Source organism: Lampetra planeri, chromosome 2 (assembly GCF_965212315.1).
Source record: "Lampetra planeri chromosome 2, kcLamPlan1.2.h2, whole genome shotgun sequence".
Taxonomy (NCBI): Eukaryota; Metazoa; Chordata; class Hyperoartia; order Petromyzontiformes; family Petromyzontidae; genus Lampetra; species Lampetra planeri.
This window is the reverse complement of record NC_136108.1, coordinates 26,259,030-26,265,503: the sequence shown is the minus strand read 5'-3', so window position 1 is coordinate 26,265,503 and position 6,474 is coordinate 26,259,030.

Here is a 6,474-nt window from a genome sequence, read left to right as displayed (position 1 = left end):
CATCGAACAAAGGCGGTCACCGCATACTTTCAGATGCGCTTCTGCGGCCGTCTGGAACGCTCTTCCTTCCGATATTCGGAAGCCACTGGGAGCGACGCATTTTTTACTATAGAACTGCTTTTTGTGTTTAGTCGTCCTTCCCCCACACCTCCGATTAGCACAGTTTGGCTATGTACGATGCTAAAGAAGTTCATACATTGCCGCCACCACCCGCCTACGTCTGGCCTGGATATATCCAATTTTCTTAATGAGATGAGTGTGGAAAGGAAAGATGGAGCCAATTTCCGCTGTGGAAACCTGGGGGCCATTTTAATGAAAGTCAGTCACGCAACACAGCCCAGACACCAATGCACGTAACGGCTATTACTATTTAAACGATAAAAAAAATTGCCATGTAAGGCCCACTGAGCTATATAGCTCTTTTTCAGAAGCCACCTGACCACAAATGATAGCCCAGTGGCTTATTATGTGTAAATGTATCGCAGCCAAATACTCTAAACGCAAGTCTTTAAATGTGAAGGGAAAACCAGAGGACCCGGATAAAAATGCATGCAACCACGGAGAGAGAGACACGAAAACTCCTAATAAAAAGGCGTCAGGGGCAGGATAGAACCCACGACCTCCTGTATACCAGGCGAGGTAGTTCACATCTCGCCACTGAGGTTATGCCGAGCTGTAAAACCAGCGCGCTCGTCACGACCTCCAGTGGAATGAGAGTGATTAAGATCCTTGAAAAATTAAATCCCGACACCAGCGCCGGGAATGATCAATCCGCAAAAGCGTGACAAGGTTGCCCACGTGGCGCTCTGTCGAGGGGTCGTCACAGGTCACGTGGCTCTCTCGGTCACTTTGGTCACCTCCACAGCGAGAGAATCCTTAAATTTTAACAAATGCTGGATTCAATAATTCGTTACATTTCATATCGAGGCCTCATTTCCGGATGTTTCGGATTAGTCTTAAACTTGGGGAGCGCATCTCCAATATTCTCTGTGTACCACAAGTCCTTGCTTAACGCGCATTGTTCACGCAACGCGTTTTCGCTATTACGCGTTTCTATACTTTCCGCACAACGCGAAGCGCGCACCGTTATAACGCGGTTTCTGAGTGGTCAACGGCAAACGACTTTCTTGAGCTGCGCAGCTGAGCGGAGTGATACAGCACGTTAAATAGTGCAGTGACGCGGCGGCGTACTCTCAGTTGTCGCTCCATCTCAATGTGTGTGTGTAGTGCATCGTCTCTCGCCAAACTGTATTGTGATTTATTTATTCGAAATTGTTTTCGCTTAACGCGTCATCTCTTCACGTGGCAATTTTTAGGAACGCATCTACCGCGTTAAACGGGGAATTAGCAATCACTGTGTAGTTTGTGTGCAAGGCTGCAACGAGGAATCATCGGATCGATTACTCTCGATTGGTATTGATTCTGAAGGCTTGTGATATTTATGGCGCACGAAATGTGCATGTGTTAGGATCAACATTTTTTAATCCTGAAAATTATATTTTAATGTGACATTTGAGCTAATGGGACGAACACAACAGTGAGTGCAGGCGAGATTGTAAAACACGAGCACAGAAAGTCGATTTCGTAATCGAATCGCGGGCCCAGCATCGCGACACTTAATCTTGTCGCCGAGATGAAACGCGTTCGACAGAATCAGCGTCTGTATTTATCCAGGAGAAATCCGATGAGCTACGAAGCTCCATTTCACCGATGTCCAGTAGACAACACCCATCCCGAGTCGACGGAGCGAGCAGGTGCAGGCTTGGAATATTAACATCCATCGCAGCATCGGCGACTTCTGGAAGCCTTTAATGCAGCAGTCGTGCGACCGTGGCTGATAGTTATCTGGGTTCAAATCGAAACGACAGTAGGGGGTGGCGGGATAGAGACGAGGGGGTGTGTGTAGGAGGGGAGTATATTTAACATATTTGAACGTTTTAACACCCGTTTTATTGCCAGAAAGGTTCAAGCCTTTTGCTTGAGACTGGCAAAAATGTCCCGAATGACATACCTGTTGACACTGGTGAGACAATGCCATGAAGAAAGCTGTCTCTGGTGTAGGCCAATCAGTTTCAAAGACAATGCGTGTATTATTAGAGCATGTTGAAAAACAAGAATAGGTTTAACCCTTTCTGGCAATACAACAGGTGTTAAGATGTTCAGACACCGAAAGAAAACCCTTTTTGCAAGGAATCATGTCTTCATGAACCGCACGTACTTGTGGTGAACATGCAAACAAACATGTTATGATAATATATTGTCTTTGAAACTGATTGGCCTCCAGCAAAGACATGTTTTGTTTGCCACAAGTACGTGTGGCAAATGCAGACTTTATGTTTATCTTTTGCAGACAGGGTGAAGCCTATTATTTTTGTCATAATTATTTTTTAACATGACAAAAATGTCCCATATAACAATTCCGGATCTCAGCCACGGACAGCCCCATCTGAAATTAATCCCCTATTATTATTATTATGATGATGATGATGGATTCTAAAGGTGGCCGTGTGCGGTGTGGCGGCTGGAGGAGAGGGGGTAGGGGAGGGGGTGGTGAATCGTCCCACAGGCCACAGAGGAGGCCGCTGCTGCTGCCGCTGTCACGCGGCTGGAGGCGGGCTCTGTGCATGCGCAATGTGCGCCGTCTCCTCCGCGCTTTATAAACTCCCCGCTCCCTCGGCTGTCCCGCCACAGCTCGGCGGCTGCTCCTGCTGCTCCTGCTCCTCCTGCTGCTGCTGCTGTAGCAGTAGCGTCTGCGATGTCCCAGCGCCAGAGCTCTCAGGCATAGCCCGTGCACGAGACCGGTGAGCGAGTGTCCGTGCGTGTTGCCGTTGTATCGTCCGTCACGTCGTGTTGTTCGGTAGAGATGACACGCGTACTCACCCCCAACCCCCATACGGGACGCATTGCCGGATTTTTAATCAGTTGCATGCGTTATCGGTGTACACATTGAAATGATTGATAGCCTTAAACGCATTTTTCTTATAGGCATACCTCCAAAGGAACGTATCTCTTTAGACTGGTACGACAATCATCACGGATCAATTACGTGGAGCATGACACGTGTATGTGTGTGTGCAATCATTAAAATGTGTTACGCGGAAATCTATGCACGTGTATACTTTGCAGAGGACACTGCGGTCACGGAATTACGAGAACAATCGAGGAAACATCGTGTTAACCCGAATGCACCCCATATCCTCGGCAGAACGAAATATATAAGCAAGCGTCGGCCCGGTGAACAGCGCGCGTGTGCTGTGAGTTTAAGCTAGGAGGCGAGCAAGGAGATGGCAGTGCAGGGCCATTGATTCTTGAGTCGATGTCTCGGGAGCTTTGAGTGTTGCCCTCTCCGATGCGGAATTTCTCCCCAGCACTCCGGCTCGTCTGCAAGTTCCAGATACTTCGTGGATGGAATTGGCCTGGGGTCTTGAGGGCCCGCCGAGGCTTTCACGGGTACATGCAAGTCTTCGGCGCGTGTCAATATTGACGCACGACCTTGAAACAGATTACGTTGTATATGGCACCAAACGTGCCGTGTGAGCGAACATTCATTAGTGCACGATGTTTCAGGACACACGTGATTTCTAGGTTGAATCGTGCGATTACTGTATTGGCTTATGTATCCCATACTGAAATTCTGTTATCGTGGACATCACCACAATATTATACCCACTATAATGCTGTTCACAATGCTGTCATCCGTAAGCCTTTGAATTTAGATTCGCTCACACTTATGTGTGTACGTACGAGAGTGGAATATAAGTGCATGCACGTAGTGGCTGGTGTTTGCCATTCAATCAACGTATAACCTCTGCCGTGGGCGGATCGTCGCTATTAAATCTTGATAGTGTAGTTGGACATTAACCCGACAGCAGGCGAGGCACCCTGATGGATGCTCGGCAGGCAACGATGATGGCTCGGTAATAGCTCAGCAAAAACAGAACACGTTTTCGATCGACAAAGGAGATGCGGATTTGTGACTCCATCGCAACTGCGCAGCCTTCCCTTACATGAGAAAAGAGCTCGCTATGAGCTCTTTTCTTTTTTTCAGAAGCGACCTGGCCGCAAATGATAGTTGAACGAAGTGGCTTATCGTCAAGTGGAAATGTATAGCAGCCAAATACTCGAAACGCGCAATGCTGATTCTAAATGTGGATGGAAAAACAAGAGGGCCCGGAGATAAATCCACGCTTCCACCGGGAGGGAGACAGACAGAGACATTCAAACTCCAAATATACAGCAGCAGGCGTCAGAGTGGGGATCGCTCCCAAGACCTCCTGCATAACAGGCGAGGGAGATAACATCTCGCCACTGCGGCGCCCCTTAATTTAATGTGCCCAGAACTTGCACGGGCAATATGAGATGTGAACCACAGAACCTCATATTGAACTTGAAAATAACGGTGACTTTTTTTCATATATGCTGAATATATAACTAAAACACAATACGTGCTGTGATATAGACAGCACTGCATTCAAGGACTCAAGACAGGAACAGGCTCATCAGGGCAAACAATTACTCGTGATAAACGATATTGACACGAATTGCTTCTGCAGCAGTCTACAGCTGCTGCTGGTGGTGGTGTAGCAGCTACCACGTACGGCTTTCTGTGATTACGAGAAGGATGCTTCTGTACGGTTCAGCCGCTCTGGGCTGAAACCTCCACTCAAGGTCGTAACAAGGTCAATATATACGGAGCTGTTGTCCAGGCGTCAGCGCTTCCTTTAAGAGCAGTAAGGTACTGGGGTACAAGGGACGAGCAGAAAACGTGACGATCGTAGCAGCGTTGGGGGAGTGGTGGTGCAGTGGTTAGTGCACTGCTCTATGGAACCCGCAAGCTGAGTTCGATTCTTGACCACGGCTTTATGGGTCGCGATTGATATCCGAACGAGCCCCGGGCACCAAACTTCAACCCACCCTGGCCAGCGTGTTATGTCCAGACAATACCCCACGACCGACACGGCATTCCGCGAGCTCTCCATCCAGCAGTGGATTGACAAAGGGCTATGCAGGACACGATTAGCAGGGGAAGTCCTGCTGGAGTGAACAACGCGGGAGCTCGAAGCTCGATCGATTTGAGGTTTTCGATCAAAGTGAGGGTTGAGTTGACAGTGGCGGCGTTACGAAATGAACGAACGATTGTCCAAAATGTCCCCATGTGCATGGCGCAACGTGTGGCCCTTGAGGCCGGTCCAGCGCGGGTAAAGAGGCCCCATCTGACCCCTGCACCCCCCCCAACACCATCACATCGCCACGACACGGCGCTGAGCTGCAATTGAATTTGCCACGTCCTGCACGCCGCGCTCAACGTTGTATATTGACCAGTGGCGTCGTGACAATATTATTATAATCAGCTCAGGGAGTGCGGCCATCGGCTCAGGTGCCTCCCCCGCCCCTTCTCCAAATATTTGATTTGCCTAAATTGTTGCGGAAGCCAAACGATTACTGCTCTAATGACTTAAAACAATGAAACGCGGACCGTAAACGAAATAATTTTCATTAAAAAAAATATATATAATTTGAAACCGCGTTTTAAATTAGTGTTTTGTTCTTTTGACACTGTTGTTGAAAATAATTCTCACGGTGCTTGTCAAGGAGGGCCCAACTTGGGTGGGGGTGCAAGCCACCTCCTGCCTGCCCCACGCGATCTACGCAACTGCTATCGACGACGAAATTGCTCTTTCCCTCGTGAATCAGTCTACCCTCATCCCGTCTCGCGTCGACTGCATCATCACCTGATGCCCCTCGCCCACGTGCGTGCAGTCCACGCCAGAAATGAGATTGCCGCTTGCCTCTTCCCCAGTGCATGGCCCGCATTCGCTTCGCCCCATGAGTGATCGCGCCACATTTCTCTCTCTCTCTCATTCAGCCGCTGCTGCTGCTGCGATTTTAACTCTCCCCCCCCCCTCTCGAGGTGACATTACGCATCAGTAGCAGACCCCCCCCTCCGCCCACCCCACGCACCCCACTGTGCCCCCTATTCAGAGGCAGGTCGTCTCAGCCTGGCTGTGGAGGCGCTGATGGTACCACAAGCCACGGCGGGGTTTTTGTTCTATCCCGGGCCAGACGCAGCAGCAGCGGTTTGACAACTGGCCCCGAGGGTGTGCCGGTAATGGAGTTTCCCATCGGGGGTGTGGACGTTGTAGCCCCCGTAGTCGCTGCCGCTCACCTTCGTAAGGGGCCATCCATTGAGTACGTACGCATGGAGGGGGGAGGAGAGGGGTTAACCTAAATGCGCACGCTTGCGTATGGGGGGTCTACTGACAATGTACGCATAGGAAACCGGGGGGCGGGGGTGAAGCCTCGATACTAATTTATCTACATTGGCCTTCAAATGAGTTAGATATTTCGATTTAAAGCTTTCGTGACTGCAGGGATTCATCTTCTTGGTTCTTTCGGTAAACTCACGTAGAAGGGAAATAATAAAATAATAAAAAGAAAACATAATAAAATACAATTCTCACGACGTTTCGGCCA